General features: G+C 42.5%; 1 protein-coding gene across 3 annotated transcripts in view; it reads right to left on the reverse strand.

Annotated features, from left to right (window-relative positions):
- The window catches only part of B3GALT1 (beta-1,3-galactosyltransferase 1), a 315,300-nt gene extending 289,929 nt beyond the window's left edge, over nt 1–25,371 (reverse strand). For all 3 annotated transcript variants that reach the window (XM_083153903.1, XM_083153901.1, XM_083153902.1), the window contains exon 1: nt 25,159–25,371. The gene's annotated coding sequence lies outside the window, so the exon portion shown is untranslated. The remainder of the gene's footprint in view (nt 1–25,158) is intronic.
- Nucleotides 25,372–25,844: the final 473 nt, after the last annotated feature.

Below are 25,844 nucleotides of genomic sequence, written 5' to 3' on the forward strand. Positions count from 1 at the left end.
CATGTCATCTTAAAACTCATGGACATCATTCTGCAGTAGAAACATTTATTGGGGACATTTATAGCAGGATATATATCAATGTAATAAAATCACTAAGAAGTAAAAATAATTCACATGCAATAAATATCTCCTACTGTCATGTCTTATTTAAGACATTGGAAGCTATATACTACAGCACACCTTATACAGTGATAAAGTGGAGAGAGATAAAGGACCAGTCAATAGTCTGTGTTTGAAGTTAAGAGCCGTTTATCACTCTACAGGGCTTAGTACATAATTACAAATGGGGGAAAAATGCAAAGATTAAATTGAGTAAAGTTGTGACCATATAGTTTCAGACATCTGAAGCAAATTATTTGATAGCATGTGTACTATCTATTTACATAGCGGTCAATTGTGTGAATTTGCTAATTCAATTTCTGTAAAGCATATCCAAAATTTTGCCGGTTTGTAGATGACAATTAATGTTTTTTCCCACTGCATAGTCCTCCTGTATATGCTGCATCTACAACTTGGAGTGCCTCCTCTCTTACTACAGCTCTACTAAGGGGGGTATTCAACCCCTGTCGAGCATGTTATTTTGTTGACGTTTTTAATTTGTTCGACAGGAAATTCCATTTTTCAGAGCTCGTCTATTCATTCTGACTTTTTCTCGATTTTCGAGGAGAGCTTGCAAGATTTGTGATTTCGTTTTGCTCGCTTGTCGAGATGACCAATGCTCGAATTGTGAAGCATATTTGGGTGAGATTTTTTCGGGATATTTTCGTCTGCCTATTCAATGTGGATTATTGTTCAGGTGCTCGACTGCTTCAAGGCAATTTCTCTCCTTTTTTAACTCGCCTCTTTCAGGAGTCTTGATAGGGTACTTTTGATTTACAAATCTGCCCCATAAGCATGCCCATTCCCAAACCACAAGATTTTTGTTTATACAAATCTTCTCAGCTCATATTTTTAATTGTTTGAATACTTTCATTCCATGGTTTACTTTACAAAAGTGATAAAAATGTTGTGTTATTGCAATGAATATGTACTCCAGATTTCCAAAGTTTGTTTCTGGAGCATCTATTCCAGTAGCCTTCTAGAAGCATGCTTAAGGATTACCTGATATTATGAAACAAAGCTTACAAACAGTGTAGTTGTTTAATGAGTGGCACTGTACATATGTATCTCTAGAATAGCTTAAATTCCTTTTACCCCTTATACATTTTGATGCAATTGTAATGGGGGATATACTATTTAACTACAGTACTGTACAGTTCATATGGCCTTATGGCTTTAAATGGTGCTTTTTCAAAATGTATTCTTTCCTTTGAAAATGTTGTCTGTCCAGATTTTTCTGTGTATTTTGTATACTTTTTTTAAGCTAATTTATGAGGCAATGTGGATGGATCAAATCACCTCACTTAGGTCCCTTGTATCCATACAAGGTCAGATTATCCCATGATGCTTTGTTTTTTGTTGCCATATTTTGTTTACTTCACCCACAATGCAATGGGTTTACAAAGTATCTGTTGAGGCGGGAAGGCAAGATCGGCACTCCTACAGCTCGCCTCATTGATCAAATGTCGTCAGGAGGAGTCACTGATGATTTACACTTTGAATAGGCGGACACTCAACTTGTCGAGCTGCATTTTGGCTGTCGAGCAAAATGAAAAATGAGAACCTCCACTATTCGGATTATTTCTGCTGAGATTAAATACCCCCCTAAGATTATGCACAGACATCGTAACAAAAAAGGAGGAGCAAATATGATCTAACACTGGATTGTTCATTGAAATATACTCATTTTAAAAAGAATAAACTGTTAATTGTAATGGCTTGTCTGATCTAAACCATCTCTGGTTGATCCTCACATCTTATTCTGGTTCGTGCGGTACGGCCCGCGTGCGGCCGTACCGCCGATGTTTTCCGTCTGCACATGCGCAGAGGTCAATCTGCGCATGTGCAGGCGAATTCGCCGCACATAACGTTAGTACGCCGCAAAGGGGGCGTATAGGGGCGTGAGGGGCTTCATGCCCTCATTTCCCTATGTATACGCCCCGCGTTTCATGGGCGTTCCCATGCAAACGCGGGGCGTACGCATGGTAATGAGGCCATGACGCAACTCATGGGGGCGGAAAGCTGACGTCGCCGGATGTCAGCTTTCAGCCCCCATACAAGCTACCACACGGACGATTGTCCGTGTGGTCTCAGCTTGCGGGAGCTGCCGCGGCGTGCGGACCTGCCTTCGATGGTCGACGACCATCGAATGCAGGGGGCAGCTCCCACCATGGTGGAGGCGTACGCCTCCACCATTTTCATGCGGATCGGCAGCCGTCCGTGTACGGACGGCCGTGCCGATCCGTCTTGTAGGCGGGGATTCGTCTGGTGCGGTCGGAGCCGCATATGCGGCTCGACCGCACCAACCAGAATAAGGGCCATTATCTTGAAAACAGTTTATTTTGAGTATTAATTAATTTGTAATATATATATATATATATATATATATATATATATATATATATATATATATATATAAAAGCTCAAAATATATAAAGATGTAGCCAAGCTTGTTCTTGCCACAATACGTATGCTCCAGGGCTGTACTGTATATAGTCGCACCTGGTGAATACCCATAGAGATTATAGGCGTACATACTTACACACATGCGTGTCATAGTTACGAGCACACTTGCCACTTCGGATATGCATTGCGGCGACTCTGAACGTGGCTACATCTGTACTTACAGTATGTCTGTATTTGTTTAGATGCAAATAGGTAACAAAAATAAAAAATATATATTTTTAGCTAAAATAATTGAGACAGCCCATACAGTATGCCGTGAACTGGCAGGATATTTTTTTCAAAATTTTAAAATCATATTAGTTATTTGTTTCAGAAATTCTATAATCCATTAAGCCAGACAAGATTCTAACCAAAATGTATCAAAAATACATTAGCCTTGCTGAGATATTTAATTTACCCTGTAATTAATTATAATCTTAATTATCTTCATATTGTTTTTCTATCATAACATTAAGTAGTGTTCATCAACTGTATAGAATAGATTACATTTAGATGACATAGCCTGTAGGCAAATTGATAAGCAATTTGATGAGAGAAAATACTGTCATCTGTATTCAAGATACATTCCAAAGTCCTATAAATAAAGTGTAAAGGTGTATATAAGAGTGTAGACTACTAAAAGTGGCAAGAAGAACTGCACACAAACAACAAAGAAACCCCTCCCCCCTGTATTATGTGGATATCACTGAGGCAGTTTAGAGGGGGATATTCAATCTGCCACCGCCATTCCCGATGGTGAAAATGGCGGCGGACCCCGATTCAATGCTGTCTTCATCAACAGCATTGAACAGGGGATCTCGGCAGAACATGCCCGACTTCACAAGCAGTCGGGCTCGTTCTGCCAAGAACAGACGGGAATTGACAAGCTTCCGCCCGCAGTTTGCTGATTCCTGGCCGCTTCTTGCAGCCACGCCCCTTTCTCGGTGTTCGGCAGGTGGGACATTGAATCCTGCCTGTAAAATGAGCATCAAGTGGGCCGAGAACAGGACAGGGTCACGGCTGTCAGGCCAGCCCAACAGTCGTGGCCCAACATTGAATACCCCCCAAAGAGTTCACTCATTAGGCAGTATTCAATGCTTTTTGCGAGCTGTGATAGCGAGCAGTGCTGGCTACTCCCTGTCACAGCTCGCACAGTCAGTATTCAATTGACCCCCTGCACATGCCATTTCCACCTTGGTGGTTTTTTACAGCTGCGTGGAAACGATGTGTGCGGCCGCCAAAACAGCAAGGCTCGCAGCTAAATGCACCAAGCCATTTGGGGGAATCCTCGCTGTCCTCTGACAGCAATGATCCCCCTGGAACGTTGAGTACGGTGAACGGCCAGTATGGGGGTAAAACATTTAGGGTCACTTTTTTCGGCGATTCTTGCCATTTAACCAACCCGCCAGCTGCATTGAGGGCCTTATTCAGATCTGAGCTCAGTACAAATTTGTTTGGAAAATGGGCAAAACCATGTGCACTGCAGGTGGAGCAGATGTAACCTGTGCAAAGAGTTCAATTTGGGCGGGGTGTGCTGAAACTGAAATCTAAATTGCAGTGTAAAAATAATGCCGCCAGTATTTACCTTGCACAGAAACAAAATAACTCACACAAATCTATCTCTCTCTATATATGTTACATCTGCCCCACCTGCAGTGCACATGGTTTTGCCCATTTTACGAACAAATTTGTACTGAGCTCAGATCTGAATAAGGCCCTGAGTACGGTCCATTGTAGACGATGCATTTGCTATTCACCAGGGTCTCAAATAACTGCATTCCCTGTGTGGTGGAAACATAGGGGTAATTCAGCTAGCTAGGCTGCATACTGTATATTCGCTGCCTAGCGAGCAGGAAAACACCACCCTGCTGAACCAAATATATACCTAAAAAAAAATAACATATAGTGATATTTAGACACAACGGAGACAGAGCTAGTGTATAAAGGAAATGGTGGCGAGCAGGTGGCACACTTTTATTAACACTTTTAATTAAAAGTGTTGATAAAAGTGTGCCACCTGCTCGGCCACCTTTTCCTTTTAAACACTAGCACACATTTACCGTTTCAAAACGGTAATATGTGTGGTTTAAAAGGTCCAGAGTGAATTTACCGTTTCCCCAAAAAACTGTATTTGGAAACACTTAAAAAGTAGGGTCCTACCCGTTTCAGACCCGTTTTATTTTTGCAGTCTGAATGGGTCTGAAATGGTATTTAGGGCCTAGCCAGCAGTGAGCACAAGCTGGTCCCGTTCTGTGCATATCTAATAAGCGGGACTCAGCGCAGTGAATATTTAATGAGCGGGTCCCCGCCCCCTGCATATGGAATGTGCGGGACCCTCTCATTACATATGCAGGGTGCAGGGACCCGCTCATTAAATATTCACGGGACAGGTCCCGCTCATTCCATATGCAAGGGGCGGGGACCCGCTCATTAAATATTCACTGCACTGGGCCCTGCTCATTAGATATGCACAGAGTGGGACCTCAGTGCTCAACATGTGTGATGTGAAATGGGTTTAACTTGCTCTGACCCACTTTAAGAAACATTTAAATACCAGGTCAAGCAATGTACTGTACACAAAATGAGAGCTGCATCGTAATTCTGACACCATTCACAATGATGGTGACATAATCCTGACTGTCAGAACCTCATTTTTAAATATGTTGGGGAGGAATAGGTTAAGGCACTAGAGGGAGGGGAGGGTTAGGGATAGGCTCTGTGGGGGGAGGGGGGGGGTTACAGACAGGCTACAGAGGCAGTGGGGGTGTTAGAATTAAAGGGAGGGTTAGGTAAGGCACTTAGCAGTATGATTATGGTTAGGCTGTGGTGAGGGTTCAGCTAGGGTAATTCCTTAAGGGTTAGGTTGAAGTTATGGAGCATAGTAAACTCATAGCTGCCTACCCTCCTGCATTCTGCAGGAGACTCCCTGAAATAGCAGCAATCTCCCTCTCTCCCTCATTAGTCTAGCAATCTCCCTCATTTCACCTTGCTCACATTACACTGTTACATCATAGTTACCTCCCCTCCTGCATTCTGCAGGAGACTCCCTGAATAGCAGCAATCTCCCTCTCTCCCTCATTAATCTAGCAATCTCCCTCATGTCACCTAGCCCACATTACACTGTTACATTTTTGGGGAAAAAAGGAATGAGAGACAGATACATTTACATTGAATCATGAGCACCATTTCACAGCACTTAACCAAGTATAGTATCTCTTACTAACTGCTTGGGGGATCACTTACCTTTGGATATAAGTGATTTAAAAAGATTCCTCTCAGATGTAGCAGTACACTGCCACGCTTCTAGGTGCCACATTCACAATCTCTTTTCACAATCTCTCCATATATGAAACTAGACACGCCCTTTGTGTGGAGCATGACACGCCCCCTCAGTGGGGCACTGTGCAAAATTCTTTGGTACTCTTTACCTATGACGGCGCCCACGATCTCCATCACGGGCGTCGCCGGTAAAGAAATCGCGGGGATCGCGGGCATCGCGGCCAGTACATTAACGGCCGCGACGCGATGCCCGCGATCCCCGCGATTTCCCATAGGGTTCAATGTTAAATTTAGTGCTGCCTGCGATTTCACATTCAATGCTTCAATGGCCGCGATTTGGCCATAGGAATCAATGTTAAATGGGACACAGAGCCCAAATAGGCACAATTAACACTTAAATGTCCCCCAAAATTTGTAACGCCACCCCACGATCCACGCCAACCCGAAGCGTGGCGAGCGCAGCGAGCCCGCGAGGGGCGGCGGTACGCGTCCTCCGACCTTTTCATACCCCCACTATCCACGTCGGCGTGGAGTTGAGAATACTCACGCCGACGTGGATAGTGAGGGTATGAAAAGGTCGGAGGACGCGTACCGACGCCCCTCGCGGGCTCGCTGCGCTCGCCACGCTTCGGGTTGGCGTGGATCGTGGGGTGGCGTTACAAATTTGGGGGGACATTTAAGTGTTAATTGTGCCTATTTGGGCTCTGTGTCCCATTTAACATTGATTCCTATGGCCAAATCGCGGCCATTGAAGCATTGAATGTAAAATCGCGGGCAGCACTCAATTTAACATTGAACCCTATGGGAAATCGCGGGGATCGCGGGCATCGCGTCGCAGCCGTTAATGTACTGGCCGCGATGCCCGCGATCCCCACGATGGGCGCCCAACTAAGTAAAGAGTACCAATTCTTTTACCAACTATAATCTCCCTGAAACTAGTTTTCAAAAGTAGGCAAGTATGACTAAACTTCTAGGATCCTGATACTAACCTGTTGGAACATGTTTATAAATCACAGTAAAACGCAACGGAATTTGCTGCACTATATAAGAAACTGTAAATAAATAAATAACTCATCCAGGTGCTACAGAGGTTCCACCTGCTCTTCTTGCCTTGGTGGTTTATGTAGAAATAATGAAAATGTAGGTGTTGACTGCAGTTCGAATTTCTGACTATATCCTAATAATCAGACTGGGCAAATAATTGAACCCAACCAACTGTGCTTTTCCACCACATGACAAAATGTTTACTCAGGTATGTCATCTTAAAGCAGAAGTTGCAATAATATACATTTGTAAAGTATATTTGCTTTTCTCAATTACCCTCAATGTCATTCTTATACATTTTTCAGACTGCCCCCAGATTGGGTTATTGCTTTGTTGACCTCAGTCGCAGCTCATTCTAAAAGGGGCCAGAAAAAAAACCTGAGTAACCCAGCAATCTGACTCAGCGAGGATTAGACTTGGGACCATCTGGGTCACAGTAGAGTGTGAACAGTCTGAGATGACATCATCTCTAAGCATCCACAGTAAAGTTGGATAGATATGAGTCATGGAAGACCTGTGCCCGGTGTGAACGGCTGGATCCGGGAATAACGCGGATCCGGGAATAACGCGGGTCCAGCCACCAGTATGAAAGGAGTCTGGGTTGGACCCATGTTCAAAATCCTGGGTTGGATATATAATAATGATCAGGAAAGAATTTTAAAATGTAATAAAAAATTAAGTAAGCCATAGTTCTAGTTTGTTTTATTTTTTTTACCTTTTTTCTTATTGAATCAAATGCATAGTTGTAGATATTTAAATTGTTAAATACAGAACGAGATCAAAATCATAGTTATTTTTTAATTTATAAACACTTGGATAGTCATTATAGGACTGGTTCTTAGATTTGCATCCAATCATTCTCATATAAAGCACAGTACAGTGTATGCAGGAGACAGTAAGGGTGCAACGAAACATTGGTCCATAGATCTGTCAAATTGTTTACAGACTGGGCGCAGAGACCGGGGCAATAAGAAGTTACGGTACTCTTTACCTAGATGGGCGCCCGCGATTTCAATCGCGGGCGTCGGGGGTAAAAATCGCGGTCATCGCGGGCATCGCGGGTAAATCGAGGGTACATAAAAATCTGCTACCCGCGATGACCGTGATTTTCCCATAGGGAACAATGTTAAAAAGGCTGATTGAGTGCGATTTTCATGTAAAATGCCTCAATGCCCGCGATTTGGCCATAGGAATCAATGTTAAATGGGCCACAGAGCCCAAATAGGCCCAATTAACCCTTAAAATGTCCCCCCAAATTTTTAACGCCACCCCACGATCCACGCCAACCCGAAGCGTGGCGAGCGCAGCGAGCCCGCGAGGGGCGGCGGTACGCGTCCTCCGACCTTTTCATGCCCTACTATCCACTAGGGCGTGGAGTGAGAATAGAATAGTGTGGCGAGCGCAGCGAGCCACCGAGCCCGAAGCGTGGCGAGCGCAGCGAGCCCCGCGAGGGGACGCGGATACCTTCACAGGTAAACGCGTCCCCTCGCGGGCTTCACAGGTGTCCGCGTCGCCACGGACACCTGTGAAGCCCGCCAGGGGACGCGTATAACTGTGAAGGTATCCGCGGCCCCTCGCGGGGCTCGCTGCGCTCGCCACGCTTCGGGCTCGGTGGCTCGCTGCGCTCGCCACACTATTCTATTCTCACTCCACGCCCTAGTGGATAGTAGGGCATGAAAAGGTCGGAGGACGCGTACCGCCGCCCCTCGCAGGCTCACTGCGCTCGCCACGCTTCGGGTTGGCGTGGATCGTGGGGTGGCGTTAAAAATTTGGGGGGACATTTTAAGGGTTAATTGGTCCTATTTGGGCTCTGTGGCCCATTTAACATTGATTCCTATGGCCAAATCGGGTCCATTGAGGCATTGAACAGTAAAATCGTGTCCATCGTGCCTTTTAACATTGATTCCTATGGCAAATCGGGAGCATCGCGTCGCGGGCATCGCGGGTACATTTATGGCCGGCCGCGATGCGACCGACGCGATTTCCATGTTTAACATGGGTTTCAATGGGAAATCGCGGGCATCGCGTCGGTCGCGTCGCGGCCACACATAAATGTACCCGCGATCACCACGACGGGCGCCCATCTAGGTAAAGAGTACCGAAGTTTCTGTGCAAAACCCAGATTTGCAGACAATTTAGCAGTTATAGATAATGGATTGTGAATATGGACATTTTCTCATGAAGATGAACAACACCTACTATATAAGGATTTCTGTGTAAGGCAAATTAGCCACATTTCCAAGCCAGGGAAGTCTTTAGTCTATAGCCAAATAAATATCACAGAGATATCAGAGCACAATAAAATGTAAACTATTTCTCTAAAATATCTGATATATATATAACCATAAAAACTGAGAAATAGGAGCGTGTCAAAATATGCTGAAAAGCCGCCTGTGCTAAGAAAAGCCACTTAACTAGTACTGTAAGTCAATCATAATTAGCTTAATAAAGATTCAGCCTTTACTTAATTAGTCCAGCTGAGTGTTTTAGGCTTTTTTCCCCTACCAGTCCCATGAGACAGAAACCTACAGTAGTATTTCTTTTCTAAATGTAAATCCTCCGCTGAAATAATATTTTAATCAACCTTTCAAAAATCTCTTCCCAAACAGCATTTTCTCTCCATCAATGAAGAGAAGGTTATAATACCTCAATATTTTCTGTCCTATTCCCAATGACTTTTGATACCTTGAAGCAGTATTAAGTGGTTCATCGCTGACAGTTTGTAATTTAGCATTTTATTTTTACCTTTGTACATAGTACACAGCTCTGCCTTTGTATAGTAGGCACTATCAGCCCTGAATCCATGGCTCTGTCCAGCAGGAGGGGTTTCTGTAAGGTGCAATGTGATGCTGATGTGAAGAGCCAAGGATGCCATCATAAGATCTTTCTAGGCACAGGTGGTGCCAGATGTTTCCAGATGCTGCTGTCACTCATATTAAAGATGTCTGGCTCTGATTAATAAATTATTAATAATATACAGTGACTTGGCATTGTGGTCTTAAAGTTGATAAAAATGGACAATAAGCTGTAGTGCCAACTATACTGACATTTCTTTTGATTATAATTATATATAGGGCATACTCAGTGACCCCCGGGATTTCAGCATAAGGTGTATGCACCAGGACAGCACAGTCAAATATTATGCATTATATATTTTTGCACCCTTAGTACCCATAACCTCTGTAGTGGCACAGCTACTACTGTATACTGTAGTTCATTTTTGTATTCAAAGCTGGCAAACAGGCATGGCATCTCATACATGGAATAGGTTCCCCCTTGTGGATGATGTTACCAAGGTACTTTAAATGCAAGGGCTGAATATTAGTCCCAGTCCCGCCCTGATGGTGGGGGATATGGAAGTGCGGGGTAGGATTAGCCAGTCGGTAAATTGACTCATCCCTTTTACCTAGGCAACTTTACACCACTGTCATGTGACCATAGATTCTGGAAGCAACCATCCTATATATGTGGCTGTGATTGAGAAAAGCACACGGTAACTTGCTTGTCAAAGTAATTTTTTTTACATGCCGGGTATAATGACCGTTATGTTAAAGTACATGTTGTTAATTTACCAATGTATAACACCATATGAATCATTTTGCTACAGATTAACCTGAATTATTAAATTAGGCAGTTTTTTTTCCAAAATGATGGCTGTGGGGTAAATTGAGTCAGTTTGAAATTAAGGGTGATGAACTGAGTGCATGATTTATCATTAGAATCCAGGGAGAGCACTGGCAAGGAGAAACTTACTTTTGCATTTAAGGAAAATTATACTCATTGGCTGGTACTTTATCTCTGTCCACTTGGTCACAATTGAGACCAAGGCATAATTCGAAATCTCTAATCAAAGAAGGGTATAAATACCCCCCCCTGGCTTTGACAACCTTATCACCTTGAAAAAGCTGTGGTGAAGACAGCGGAACGTGTCAATGCCTAGGAGAGCAACCTGCCAGCCTTCACCTTTGGTCCATGACACACTCCACTACCATCGGACTTTCAAACCTGCAAAACTCCACCATATTATAGAGAGGACAATACGGGTCACGTCATCCACTCCATGGATCTTCATGTAGCGGTCTTCTGCTAATCATGCAAATACAGGGAACCGTGCTATTGTGAGGACAATGGATAGCAGATTACAAGAACCCTAGCACATACAACATACAGTAAAACCGCTCATTTTACCCCAATCTCTCCCACAGATTGTAATATTCACTATGGAAGGGATTGATGTGAATAACAGAATTATTCTATGTGAAGCCTTATTGCAATATTCTTCATTATTCAACCATTATTCAAATGTACCAATGTTATTTTGTAGGGCAGGTCTAAATTCACACTTACCGGGGCATGCCCACAAAAATGGTGGGAGTGCCCATGGAAACACTGGGGCATACCCCCTTGAAGGTGGGCGTGACCATGTATCCTCGGGACGGGCGGATGAAGTCAAATGATGTCAGCTGCACCCCCAATTCAACAGCGGGCATCTGAAAAGTAACTATAGAGCGCAGACTAGAGAAATCAATTGTAAAGGTGGCCACACACCCGCAGATTTATCTTCAGATCTGGCTGGTTGGAACAAAAACCTGGTTATGGATGAGAGCAAATGACAGTTGACCATTTGCATGGAAATGCTGGAATTCTGACAAACTGTCACTCATCCATAACCATGTTTTTGTTCCAACCAGCCAGATCTGAAGATAAATCTTACTAGTGTATGGGCACCTTTAGCATATACATCCGCTCATATGCTAGTGCGGGGATTTGCTTGGCGAGGGGATGGGCGTTCGGCGGGGCACTGTTTACATGCTTGCTAGGTAGCGAATATACGATGCCTAGCCAGCAGATCTGAATCGGGCCCATAGTTCTCTATGAAACACTTTTCTTCTCATTAACATTTTAATGAGTGCTACACTCCAGCAAGCTGACATTAGAATGGGTTCTATTTTGAGCTCGCTGAACTTTAACATTTATTTATATTATAAAAAGTAATAATCAGCCTCAATTACATTGAGCAAATATGTTATAATTGATGGTAATTGTCAAATTGCCCTGCTTTGACAAAGTCAACAATTACAGCGAATGATGATATTTTGATGATGACAAAAAAAATTAAAACTGATTATGACATTTTTTAGAAAAAGGTTATTAATATTTATCATGACATCACGGTGCAATCTGACAGTTCCCCAAGCAGAAGACTAGGAATATGTTCCCAAACAGCTATAAGTGCTCAAAGCCTTATCATTTGGCTTACTTTATACATGTTTGCCCTTCAAACAGCCCCATATGAAAGACTTGATCACTTTTATTAATCCATGGAGGCCAGTTCAGCGCTACTCACATAAGTTGTCATAAAAGCTTCAAGCATGTGCGAATTGAACTTTAGCAGGAAAAGGAACATGTATATTAAAAAAGCAAATTTATGCACATATATATGAACAGATGCATCTCACTAGATTTTTACACAATACAGGTATAATGTATGTATTGAAAGAATCTCTTCCCCATTGTCTCTCGCTATCATGGCTCCACGTCACTCTCTCCAAAGCACCTCTGTCACAGATGGAAGGGGTCAGGGTTCCAGAGACCAATCCTCATTCCAAAGTGATTCCATCATGATTATTGGTTGATTTTATATACAGGTCTATAGATAGCTAGATAATTATATATCAGTTGCTGACCTGTCAAAATACATAAGCTGATGAGAACCAGGGCCTCCGTGGGACCAAATGACTTGAATCGCATGATTGTAGCCCTGCCCAACACTGTGCAATGCCTGAAATACCGGCATTGAACTGTGGGGGGGGGGGCTGGTCACGATGATGTGATCGCACTGGCCACACCAATACGATGACCCTTCTTTCCACTCCTGGCAGCGACCCCTCCCCCTGCCTCACTGAGTTGGCTTCCATCTCCTGGAGAGAGAAGTCAGAAAGTAGGCTAGCCTGGCCGGGGCTCTGTCATGCGGTGTGTATGGTGTATTTGCACCATCAATGTGAGGAGCAGCATTAGGCTATTATTATAGAGGATATATTTAAATACAAACACACAGCATATCATTTTCAATTAAATAATTTTAAGTACGACTAAATTATTTGCAATTGTTATTTTAAAAAAAAATCTAGACGCAATTAAATAATGCAAATATGCAGCCATAACCTCATATAATGTGCAGCCACATAGTTAATTAGGCAGCTGGAGAGGTGAACCAACATCATCTATCAGAAGTGGTACCAATCATCTTAATACTTACAGTATAAAGCCTGCTTGTGACAGCCCACATGCACCTGGAGAGACATACTTCCTTACAGTTGTATATGCATTGCTTACAAATCTACCTCAGTTGAAATTAAGTGAACACACATAAAATGTACTCAACTTTGGCTCAACAGTCACCACCACTATTCTCCAGTGGCATAGACTGCTATGTTTAAGCCAAACTTGGATCCATATGTACTTTATCAGCATATGGATTGTCTCTAACAAACAGGTGCATACAGTGGACAGGCATGGCAACTATCCCAGAAAATCTGAACATCTCAGATTGGATTCTCTCCTATAAACTGAGTTTAGCTGCTGTCTAAAGCTGCATACGCGCTACACAACTATACTATGGTTAACCGTATCGAAGACCCTTTCTGAGCAATATCACCTATTGTGTATGGGGTTTAAGGGAGATTTCATTTGTGTTCCTTATTCCAGTGCTTTTTACTTAACTGATAAGAATAAATCATCAGTCATTGGCTGCGGCGGTTAATATTCCTTAAATTACCTCCTCGGGCCTAATATAGTATACTGAATGGCAGCTGATGTTTACAAAGAACAAATCAACCACCACAAACAGCTCTGGCTGCTTGTGATTATATGCTGCACAGAATATTATTTATTAGGATGGCAAGAAACTACTCTGCATTGTATACTGGTCATCAAATTGCACTGCATAAAATATTTTATTTACAGGATCTGACCCTTTGTCAACATGGATGCTGCTAACACCCTCATCCATTCACTGGTCATCTCCAGATTCAAATATTCTAATCTCTCCAATCTGGCCTCCCTGACTACCGACTCTCTTCACTAAAATGTATCCTCAATGCTGCTGCCCGGCTCATCCTATGTCCACCTCCCCTCTCCTACAAGTCTACACTTGCTCCACTTCACCTTCAAAATCCAATTAAAGCTTCTCACACTCACTGACAAAGTGAGTCAGTGAGTGTGAGTGCCCATTCCTCTCCCAATTGCCTATCTGACCTTATCTCTCCTTACACTCCAACTTGCCTTCCTTTGCTCCTCAAATGCAAGCCGCCTCTCCTGCTAACTATACTATGCTGCTCCCTGCCTCCGACTCTCCAAATATACAAAACTTCAAATGAGCTCTTAAGACCATCTACTTAATCAAACACAGCCATCTTTCATCCTAACCCTTTGTTCCATGCTCACTTCTACATAATTTGTGTCACTGTCTGTCTGTCCCTGACTTTCAGAATGCAAGTTCTCATGAGCAGGACCCTCTCCCCTCATGTACTTTTCCTTCTCTGTCTATACTCTACTCCATTCTACATACAACAACACCTGACCCATGGTTTCTGCCACCCGAATGATTATTTCAATGTCATGTCGTCCATGCAGCATTCTTTATATACCATGTACTTTCCCTACATTGTCTTGTACTGTATGTTACTGTTTTCCTGGTTTGACCATTTGTTTATGCATTGTACTTTGTTAGGTTCTGCGGAACCCTTGTGGTGTCACATAAATGATGATGATTATAATAATTATAATAATAATAGTAATATCAGCGGCGGAGCTACGTTTTGTGCGCCCCCCCCGCCATTAGGGGGGGCGCCCCCCGCCACCCATTCAAACCCCCCCAATCCCCCGCAGCCTTACCTTTAATGCTGGTCCCGGCGGCTCCGTTCTTCTGCTGAGGACGACCACAAAATGGCCGCCCCCATACAGCAGACAGTTTCAGAGAACTGTGTGCTATATGGGGGCGGCCATTTTGTGGTGGTCCTCAGCAGAAGAACGGAGCCGCCGGGACCAGCGAAATAGGTAAGCCTGCGGGGGATTGGGGGGAGGTGTAACTATAGCACCGCAGCCCCCGGCGCCCCCATATGCACAGCGCCCCCCCGCGGTGGCGGGGGCTGCGGTGCTATAGTTACGCCAGTGAGTAATATCATCATTGTATGCCAACCCCATCATTGTTCCCCAACCTGTTCCCATGAATCCACAATTCTAACCATTTAAAGTGGCCAGTTCTCTCCGGGCTTCGCAGAGGAGCAACAACATGTAAGCAAGAATGGTTTCACCCCAGCAGATAAAATCAATAGGACAGACACTTACTAGTAGTTGTAAATACAAAATCTAAAAAGAATGTTCTCTATTCATAAAGACATAATGTACACCAAACATCTTTAGGAAAATATGTAAGAACTAGAAATGAAGAAATAAATTATTTATCAACAAATGAATTAAACAAGTACCAAAATCTAAATTTATTAAGACAAATGGAACTAGGAATCCCATTTTAATTGCCGTTGAGATCAAAAGCAGTGGTGAGATTTCTGCAATGTAACATGTATTTGGGACATTCGGATGTTGTCCAGATTATTGATTTGTTATTCATTGATTTGGTGAGTTTATTCCATAGTCAAAAAATCAGATTGGCGGATATCTGGGATTGAATAAAATCTGTATGTACTAACTAAAATCACTGAGCATGTTATCAGTCCATAAAGTCCTTTGCATAAAGTAACATGTGAATGCAAGAGAAGCCAGTTTACTAATCAGACATATTTTGTTTTGTAATAGATAATATGCACATTACAATAAATGAGATAAAACCAGGGGCTAAAGTGAGGGGTAATGGGGTGGAACTGAGTTCCACCACCTCTAATGGTAAGGGGTACTGAGTTCCACCTCTACCAAAGCCCTGAACAGTAATTCCAGCAGAAAAGCCTGTCCCAGCGGCTGCTTCTTCTGGTACAGCGTATGTGATGTCATGCCATCACCGCTGCTGAAGTGAAGGAAAGCAACTAAGAGGAGCAGGCTCTGTGCTTGCTGAAGAAAGGGTGAGAGGGGGCTGGAGGAACTCAGAGGTGAGGAAGCTACTGGAGGGACACAGGGCATGGAGCTGCTGAGGGACATTGAAAATGACCTTCTGGAGTGACAGAGCCAGATGTGAATAAGCAGCAAAACTGTGGACATTATGTGTATAAGGGGCACTACTGTGTGATTTAATATGAATCAAGGGCACTACATGCAGTATAATGTGTATATGATTGTGCTACTGTGTGTTGTTATTTGAATTGGAGTTATTATTGTGTGACCACTCCCCTTCCTTGTGGGACCATTATTCTTTATGGGAGGTAGGGCACACTGGTCGAGGCTCTGGCTAATGAGGGGAGAGGGGAGGCGGTGTTAGGGTGTTAACACCAATTCCCCCTTTAAGACCACTTTAAGCCCTGAATACAACTATACCAGGCCACTTCTTAGGCAAATGTGCCAGGAGCATCTGAAAAGATTCAAAACCCAACCGCTGTGTCTTGTTAATGCTTGTCTATTTCATAAAAGCCTAAATGTTTTCTGCAGCCTCCTGTAAAACAGCCATAGAAATATTAATTATGTGAGTATTATTGTCCCCTATCAGTATGAGTTTCATTCTGAGACACATTTATCTTCAATGGCACATGATTTTCCACAGTACAGTATATGGCATTTCTGTCTCTGAGCTATTGTCAGATATTGGATCTGCTCCAGAGTGATGTGGCGTACAGCACTATTATTAGAAATGTTTGCTAAGAGATACATAATCCCACCTACAGATCAGTGAGGCCTTTTTTTCTGTTCCAACTGTGTAAACTAAGGAACTAGTGCAGGAACAAAATGTGTTCGAGCTCATTTAGTAATGTTACATCTGTGTGATAAAATGAACCGTAAGCCGTAACATCCAATAATAATGAGGTCTTTTTCTCTAGTTAAAACACATATTGCTCAGGGGTCTAAAGAGGAAAAATGTCACTTCTCATCTGATTTATTGTATGCCAGTTGTTACATATACAGTAACACAAAAAACACAAAATTTACCGGACAGGAAGAGTGATAGATAAGCTGATAGAAATTGCTTTACACTACTTGTACACAATATAATAATATAATACTAAACTATAATATAATTAAGAGAGAAAAGTGACTTAGTTGTGTAATTTTAATTATTTGCATTATCCATGCAACATTAAATACAAACACTTTGTGTTGTTTTGCCCCTTTATAAATCCAATATGAATCTTTTTTTTTTCTGCAAGAGGCCAAATGGAAATGTCAATTAGATAATGTGAATGGACGGCGGCAACTTCATATGATACAGCTGCTAATGATTTAAGTGAGCTGGAGGGGTCAGTACTTGAAACAGCCAATCAGAAGCAGCTAGCTAGTGCTGTTGATAAGTATCAAAATGGCAGATTAATGCACCAGCCCCCGCAAGAGATATAGCTGCTAAAGAAATATCTGCAGATTCATCCATGTCTGATCATGTCACAGTAATGTAAACATGCCCTTATTCATGCGGACATGGGCCCTGCATCCAGGGGGCCCACGCGGCATACCCTGCACCCATATATTACATTTACAGCACCCCACTAGAATTAGGTGTTGCAGAAATGATAGTCAATATGGCTCCCGCACATGTGCTCTCAGTACAGGCATATCTTATGCAAACAGAAAAACTATATCCAATTTTTAAAATTTTAGCCCCATATTGTTTTACAAATGAAATCCCATACATTTTTTTAGAAAGTAGGCTTTGCATTGTTTATACCCCTTTCACACATAGAATTGGACCCAGGAATTCATGGGCAAGCTGGATACACTTGCGCTATTATCTAAAAGGGGTTCCAACCTTGGACTTGGGTTGAGCCTTTTACACAGCGAAAGGATCCTGGTTAAACCAGTTTTTCCCCAGCAAATTCCTGGCTCCAAATGTAGGTCCTGGGAATTTTATCAGATGTGTGAAATGGATTACAGAGCTGGTGCTGGGATCCAACACATGTTCCAAAAGCTATATTAAAGCCGTGTCGAATCCCCAGCATCTGTCTGAAAGCGATATTAGTGTTTCTATTAGTATTCAAAAGCAGGGTTGGCCCCACTGAAAATAATGCTACATATATTTCATAAACTATTAGCTACAATTAACTATCACTGACATATTATAATCCTGATTTAACACAACAGGTTTGTAACCCTACAGGATTTCAAATTTTCCCTTGATACACTTGTGCGTACACGTAATGATGTCACAATGGTGATTATTGGCTATGAACAAACTGATTTTTTTTTTTACTGGCTGTTTATAAATGTGGTTGCAATTCTGTCAAAGAGATAATGTAGACATGTAATTTCAATTATTTTTGTATTGCTTATTGCACCTCATCTGGACACTTGCCTGTTAACCCATATTTGTGATCCATTCCAGTCAGGATTAAGAAGACATTGCAATGAAACCCTATTATGTGTATATACTGTTCTTCTGGTGGTACCACACTTTCTGGGTGTTTCTGTAGTGATACCATGGACCATGGCAATGTAATAGAGTTCCTGAAAAATTTCTGCCGTGTGGATGTCACAGTCCTGAGCTGATTCAAGTCATTTCTCACTAGCAGTCCAGAAACTAGAGTTTATTCTGGAGTATTTGCATCACCAATGTAATGTCCCAGTCTACTACCGCTATTCAGAGAATTCACAACTCTACCTGTCCTTTGCTCCAGGTACTGAGAACACAGTAACAACCCTAAATAGCTGTCTAGTTTAACCCCAGAGGATGGATGTGTACCAGCTGGCTGTGACTGAATCCTGATAAAACAGGTCCGTATGATAGAATTTTATCCTCTGAGTACAAGAATACAGCTTAGCCAACCATCTGGACTTACGATAAGAGGTTCAGAATTAGAAAACAATGAACATGTGCGGAACCTAGGTGTTGTCTTGAATGGTGGCTTGACACTTCAACATCAGGTAGCAGCCGCTTCCAACTACTTATTCTTTCACCAGTGGAACATAGCCAGAATCAAGCACTTAATTCCATCAGACCTGCCTAAAGTCATATATGCATTTGCATCAGCTCACCTGGACTACTCTTATGCCCGCCTCCCAAGTCTCCAGGCAAATAGTTGCAGCACTTAGAGCTGTTGCAAATTGAAGATGCCTAGTTATTAACCAACCAGCCCCTTTCCAGACACATAACACCCATTGTCTACTGCCTACTTTCTGCCTTTAGAAGATAATCTATTTGAAGATTGGCTTAATGACTTTCCGAACCCCACATAGTCAATGATACCTAAAGCAGAGTCTGACTTCTTACTGCCCTGCTGACTTATTTCCATCTGTAGATGAAATTATATTATCATGTACGTCTTTTTTTTCAAACTCAACTACTACAGATGGAGCAGCTCTCATTCGCCGCTGTGCGCCATCCGCCAGAAGGTGGCGTGTGCGCAGGAGACGCTCGTGCACCCCGTTCTGACGAAGCCTGATACCATCCTCCACCGGCTCCCTGCTGATCCCACCCCAGAACCCGCTTGCCCTGCCCGTCAACCTGAAGCAGTGATTCCCTGAGCTGGCTGAGAGGTGCTACATCTGTATGTAACCAGAATAGCTCTATATTCATTGGGGGGGAGGGGGTCGGTCGAGCTTTTAGCATTGAAACACTGGCTCTATGGAAACACTTACTTGTTTACTTAAGCATTTCGCTAATGTTCCTTTTGTTCCTAAAAAGATAAAACCCAAATGCTTATTTCTCTTTCCTGTTAAGCTTATTTTGTTAATTAAAAGCACATAAATTGCATTAACAAGCAATGTAAAGAGAGATATTCATTTTAACTAAATGTTTACAAACATTTCCCAATATTATTACTGATTCATTTGTTAAACATATTGAGCCTCACCCTAAACGGGCGATTCAGACCTGATAACTCAAGTCCGAATTTTCTGCCGCGGCCGATGGTGAGGGTTTGCAAATGCGCATTTGCAAATATGTACATGTGCAAGTGCCTAGAATGAACACCTTTGGTGAACGCCGGGGCATTCGCACATTGGTGGGCAGGAAGGGTGTGGACATAGGGGACCATTAGGGTTTTATGGGCGTGCCCACAAAAACGGTAATTTTTTGAAAACAGCCTGGCGACAGAGGGCACAACTGTCCTTGGTCCCATTGCTCCAGGAGGTCTTTGTGGGGCCCACATATAATCCAAGGTTTTTTCACCATTACCTGTATTGCAGTGCAGCAGAGCGCAGCCGGGCACGAGGCCTGTCCTGGGAAAGCTGTAGCATTACTGCACCTGGCAGTAAGATTTATTGCAGTGTGCATGACATCACAAGGCACTATCCAAGGCACATCACATCAAGGCACATCACAAGGTCAAAGTGCTGACCCACTAACAGCAGAGGAGCCATGGTGGGCAGCAGACAACATAGAAGGTGGTAAGTGTTGGGGCTGAGTGGCTGACAGGATTTACACTGTGGAGATTATGGCTTATGCTGTGGGTAATATGGCTGGAGGAACGCTGAGACTGGCTGGAGTTATGTTGTGGAGCACTTGGGCTGGCTGGAGTTACATTGGGCTACTGGCTGGAGGGACAGAAGGCATCTGGGAAGACACAGTGGGGGAGGGCTGAAGGGGTGCTGTGGAGACCAGGAGATGGTGTCCCCTAAACAAACACATGGCCCCATTATTTCTGTTGACAGCCCTGCCTGTAACATGGCAGTTAGGAGCTGATCGGGTGATACTTTATCACTTTCCATTTTATCACTTTTGAAGGCTTAGTACATTTCCTCCTGTATCATCTTTCAGCACTGGAATAGCTCACGGTGTGTTGGGTTAGAAGTTCACTTGTGGTTTCCCAGCTACTTCTTGCTTCATCCCATGCACTTAACACCAAGTTAAAAGCATTGCGATCAACTGAGTGACCTCCAGTGCGGATGTTTTGGAAATAAAAATGTCAAGCGCTGTTGTGTTTCATCGCTGTCCTTAGAGAAATGTGCAATATATGCAATATAACCTCAGATGCAAAGCAGGATCTATATATTACATTTTTTTCACAGTGCTACTTCTACGTACAGTATGGAGAATTTACTACATTTAGGATTGGGTCTTAACTTATTAATGGCTTAATAGAAGACTACAGTAAGATGTAAGAGATTGTGCCAAGGGGGCAATTCAGACCTTCTCAAATTCACTCCCCTGGCCGACTGTTGGGGTTTGCAAACCCCAGGAGCCAACACCTTCGAAGACTTACACATTAACCGGGGCATTACTGCCTCACAGCTCTGAGGTCATGGGTTCCATTCCCACCATGGCCCTAACTGTGCGGAGTTTGTATATTCTACCCGTGCTTGCGTGGGTTTACTCCGGGTACTCCGGTTTCCTCCCACAATCCAAATATATACTGGTGGGCTAATTGGCTCCCAACAAAAGTAACCCTAGAGTGTCTGTGTGTGCGTGTACATGTGGTAGGGAATATAGATTGTACGCTCCACTGGGGCAGGGACTGATGTGAATGTTCAAATATTCTCTGTACAGCGCTGCAGAATATGTGTGCGCTATATAAATAACTGGTAATAATAATATTAAGTCTAGGCTTACTTTTACTTGTGAAGGTAGGAAAAAAACCATTCCATGGCGAGCAACCATCAAATGATTTTTCTTCTGTGCGGCCGCATGCGAGCAGATGTGTAAGCGAACGCATGCACTCACATGCTAGTGTGGGATTAGGCTGGCAGGAGATGGGCATTCGGCAGGGCGGCATTTACCTGCTCGCTAGGCAGCGAATATATGCCGCCTAGCGAACAGGACTGAATCAGGCCCCAAGTCTAGTTGCTGACTTCAATAACTAAAAAATAAATAACATTGGGTTCAGAGTTACAAGGAGCCGCAGGGGAGCTCAGCGGTGAGTGTACATTGTTGCACAAATATTGGACCTTATCTAATTTGTGCGGTCCCCCATGCATTTGCACGGGGGACCGATGTTTTCCTAATGCGCATACACATTTCTGTGCATGTGCTGGGTGCGGACGATCAAATTTGCCGACCTGATCGCACCCACCAGTGCCGGTGGGGGGGGTGGAGCAGCAGTGGGTGGACACGCCCATGGGAACGCCCACCATTTCATGGGTGTACCCATGAAAACGCTGAGCGTTCCCATGGAAATTCGGCAGTGACGCGGCTGCAGGGGGCGTGCAGCTGACATCACCGGAAATCAGCTGCCTGCCCTGTTTCCGTACAGGACGCATGCAAGGCTAAGGCACTGAGAGTTTTGTGTGAATGCTCCAAATCATTTGATGGTCGGGAACCATCGCAATGCAGGCAGCATTGTGAGCGGCGGGCAGCGTTAAAACCACATGCAGTTCTGTGAAATTCGTAGCGGTGTGTGTTCTAGAATAACCGCTATTGTTCCTGTTCCAATGATCTTACTTACTTTAATAGTAAGGTGCCTAGGTGGATGTAACAGTGTGCATGATAAATAACAGTCTTAATATACCATAGCTGATGATTCCATATAGTTTCGGATATATAAAACACGTACCCTTGTTATGCATACAAATATATTGTGCAAGTGAAATAGCTATGTGAAGATTAAACACACTAAAGCATTATAATTCTACAAGCCAACAGCTGTGATATATACTACACTTTTAATCATGTTCAAAGTCAGCGGAGCATTGTCATCTTATCATTATATACTAGCACTGTTGTTACTGCCTCACTATTTTACATACTCGCTAAGAGTCTACATTAATATTTCATATTACATTTATGAAGTTTTGAAAGCACTGAAATATAACCAATATAAACCAGCATTTTCAGAATTAGGAATTCTAATTTGCATCAAGTATCACAATTCACATCAAATCCAGCACTATCCAGTGTAGTCTATAAGCATTATACTTCTTGTTGGCAGGATACAGTGTGTAACTGTTTTTTTAGATTTAAAGCATAAACATAAAAAACACACAAGATTTTATAAATAAAAAAGTTCCATTATGTGTATTAAACACTATACAAACATTGAAAAAGAAACATATAAAATATAATAATATAAGAATAAGTGCAGAGCAACTGCATACACTAGTCATCACTATATATAAAAGGCTAAATCTCCATTTTTTTAGATGTAGTACTGCCAGTGACCACTAGAGGCCACTTGACAAACCAAATTACTCCTTAATAGAAAGTGAAACCAAAATGATATGTTTAAAACTTCCTAGATATGAAGAGAGGGAGCTGTGAAGATAGAGATTGGAGCAGAAAGGGAGTAAGCCGTCATTTTAATTGGCTTTTAACTAGTATAGCATAATTCCCAAACTGAAGTGCAACATTAAAAATCAGTATCCATTTTTTCAATTAAATCCAAGGTGGTATTTACATTTTTCCAGATAGAGTCTAAAACGTAAGGTAATACTTTGAGTGTGATTTAATAGGATGAGACAATCAGAAAGTGAGAGATTTGGTAAGAAATCTCCAGTTTTTTATACTGCTAAATCAGTTTGATTTTGAAGTGTAAATGATTGCCGCTTTAAAAATACTGGAGATTTCTTCCCAAAATCTCTCATTTTATGAATCTCTCATCCTATTAAATCTCACCCCAAATCTCTCACTTTCTGAACCTCTCATCCCATTAAATCTCACCCTTTATCTCTAACAAGTGTATCTCTCTCTCTTAAATACCCCCTCAATGTTGGAATGTAAACTGATTATTTCAAGCAAAAAAAAAAAAAATCTCACCCCCCCTGACCTTTATCCATTCAAGTTATAGATATTTCCATTCATCGCATTTTTACTTGTTGAAAATAGCCATTTAAGTAACAACATGAACGCAGGTCATAAGATATACTGTATGCAAAAAGGAAGAAATCTATAAACTATAAAGTAGTACAAACATACTAATATGCAATATATCATATGCACTATTAATATCAACAACTAATCTTTCCTTTTATATAACAACTAGTTGGTTTTTGCCTATATCACCAAGATTATATATATTACGCATTAGAACAGTATTATATTTATACAAATTAAAATAAAATACTATTATCCATTTTAAATCTGATTTAGCAAAAATTAAAGGATGTTGCTGTAACCAAGGGTAAATAAGAAAAATAGGAACCGTAAAAACACCCAAATCCATAAACATAATGCTATATAATATAATAATAATAATAATAATAATAATAATAACAAAAATATTCCATATTATTCCATAGTGCTCTACAATATCAAACTGTGTAAAATAGAAACATCTTTAATTCTAGCGTCCACATTCAGAAAAGAAGAAAAATTCTCATTTTATCCTTAACTCACTGAATGCCATTGAGAAAGTGAAGAATACAATTCCATCAGACGATTACATGAGGGCAGCTTAGTGTATATGAATAACTGTATTGTATGAAATAACCCACAGACCTCCTCTTTGATGTTTAACATTCTTCCAGAGAGAAACGCAATACAATATCAGGTTGTGAGGTACAACAGCATAGGACATACAATAGACCACTTAGAAGAAATGTTTTACATGAGGGTAAATGTTAAAAAAAATAGTGTTATTAGAAATGTTTTACATGTGGGTAAATGTAAAAAAAAATAGTGTGTTATTAAATCGGGTTAAAAAAAAAAATACAAAACCTAGTATCTAACAATAACAGGGGCTTAAAACAATAACAGTCACTTTAATATGTCACCAATCCTCATAAACAACAGAACTCAGGCTTAGTTATGGGAAATAGTCAGACTCTGAACTTGCCCAGCCAATGTAGCAATGCTGTGGGCATTATGGGCACAGCATGTGCTCAGTAGGACCTTGTGCCAGGTGTACTGGTAACCATAACACAGGTAATTGTGTAACATTGGCTAGAGAGGGCCTGCAATCTGCAACCCCTGTCCCCCCCAGGAGGAAGAGTAACATACACATGGTACACAAAGGAGCAAATCAGAGTTGATGGGATGCACACAGAATTCAGCCAGAAAATAAAGATAACAGCTACCATTTTCTGATTAATGTCACCAGCAGAGGAAACCTGTAATGGTAGCATAGTGTCTGTGACATTATTAGCGAAACAGGCAGCAGATACATTTCCAAGGGGATAGAGACTGAGCAAGTGCATGGATGCAGGGAGAACAATCTGCTTCATACCAGCTTACAGCATCCCTTCCTCCATGCACTGCCGGCCGGTGCCTGCTATGCCCACACATGGCACACAGCTGCTGGGAAATAGGAGAAAGCAGGCAGCACATACCATCAGAGCAGGAAGGATCCATGATATGTCCCGGGCAATCACTGCACCAGCAGCCTGGCACACAGTGCTTGGTATCCACATGCAAGTGATGCTGCTGCCTGCAGCTGCAAGAGGCAGAGAGAAGAGATGAGAGAGGGGCCTCCCAGCCAGGCAGTGGCTGCCTTCATTGCACACAAGCCCAGCCTCTAATGCAATCCTCCACACACGCCCAGGCTAGCAGCATTCAGCAGTGCACAGGAGAGACTGGAGCCTGGGAAGCCAGTGCCCCTGATGTCACAAGCCCCTCCTGACTCTGCACAGGGGGCACTGCTGCTGTTCTAATACTGGTGGGGAGAGGTTACAGCAAGTGCACGGGGGAAAGATCCAGGGTGACTGACAGATTGCCCCTTACAACTGGGCATACACGTATTAGGTCAGAGTACCCCTGAGAGCCACACACGATATACGTCCAGGCTGTGTTATAGTGGGACAGATGTATTAAGCCTTAACAAGAGATAAATGCAAGTGTGATAAAGGGGTGAATTTATGAAGCTTGGAGAAGTGTTATCTATCCCCATAAAGAACGTTATGAGCAAGGTGATAATGGTTCAGCCAATCAGGTACAATATGTAAATTGACAGGTAAGAGCTGATTGGCTGAACCATTATCACCTTGCTCATAACGTTCTTTATGGGGATAGATAACAC

Source organism: Crinia signifera, chromosome 7 (genome assembly GCF_055691185.1).
Source record: "Crinia signifera chromosome 7, ASM5569118v1, whole genome shotgun sequence".
Classification (NCBI taxonomy): Eukaryota; Metazoa; Chordata; class Amphibia; order Anura; family Myobatrachidae; genus Crinia; species Crinia signifera.